Source organism: Antrostomus carolinensis, unplaced genomic scaffold, assembly GCF_000700745.2.
Source record: "Antrostomus carolinensis isolate BGI_N321 unplaced genomic scaffold, ASM70074v2 scaffold3128, whole genome shotgun sequence".
NCBI lineage: Eukaryota > Metazoa > Chordata > Aves > Caprimulgiformes > Caprimulgidae > Antrostomus > Antrostomus carolinensis.
In genome coordinates this window covers 1-1,108 of record NW_010333614.1, presented here as the reverse complement: position 1 = coordinate 1,108, position 1,108 = coordinate 1, and positions in this window count along the sequence as shown.

Below are 1,108 nucleotides of genomic sequence, written 5' to 3'. Positions count from 1 at the left end.
CCCTCAGCCTCTCCTTGTAAGGCAGATGCTTCAGGCCCCTCATCATCTTTGTGGTCCTCCGCTGGACTCTCTCCAGAAGATCCCTGTCCCTCTTGAACTGGGGAGCCCAGAACTGGACACAGTTCTCCAGATGTGGCCTCACCAGGGCAGAGTAGAGGGGGAGGAGAGCCTCCCTCGACCTGCTGGCCATGCTCTTTTTAATGCACCCCAGGATACTGTTGGCCTTCCTGGCCACAAGGACACACTGCCAGCTCATGGCCATCTGCTGTCCAGCAGCACACCCAGGTCCTTCTCCTCAGAGCTCCTCTCCAGCAGGTCAGCCCCCAACCTGTACTGGTGCATGCGGTTATTCCTCCCCAGGTGAAGGACTCTGCACTTGCTCTTCTTGAACCTCAACAGGTTCCTTTCTGAACAACTCTCCAACATGTCCAGGTCTTACTGAATGGCAGCACAGCCTTCTGGTGTGTCAGCCACTCCTCCCAACATCGTATCATCAGCAAACTTGCTGAGGGTGGATGCTACCCCTACATCCAGGTCGTTGATGAAGATATAAAACAAGACCAGATCAAGTACTGACCCCTGGGAAACACTGCTAGTTACTGGCCTCCAACTAGATTCTTTGCCACTGATCACAACCTTCTGAGCTCTACTACTATCAAAAAGCAGAGGCTTCTAAGAACATTGCAATTAAAAGGGGTGCAAGGGTGGAGGAGAAGGATGTCAAATTAACTTAAAAAAAACAAGCCAAATACAGTTTTGATTTTATATTCCAATCTTATGGATTCCTATTTTCATAGAATCATAGAATGTTGTGAGTTGGAAGGGACTCACAAGGATCATCGAGTCCAACTCTTGCCCTAGCATAGGACAATCCCAAGATTCAAACCATGTGTCTGAGAGCATTGTCCAAATGCTTCTTGAATATGGCTTGGTGCCATGACCCCCTCCCTGGGGAGCCTGTTCCAGTGCTCCACCACTCTCTGGGTGAAGAATGTTCTCCTAGTGTCCAACCTAAACATCCCCTGGCATACCTTCCTGCCATTTCTTCTGGTCCTATCATTGATAACCAGAGAGAACAGATCAGGACTCGCCCCTCCTCTTCCCCTTG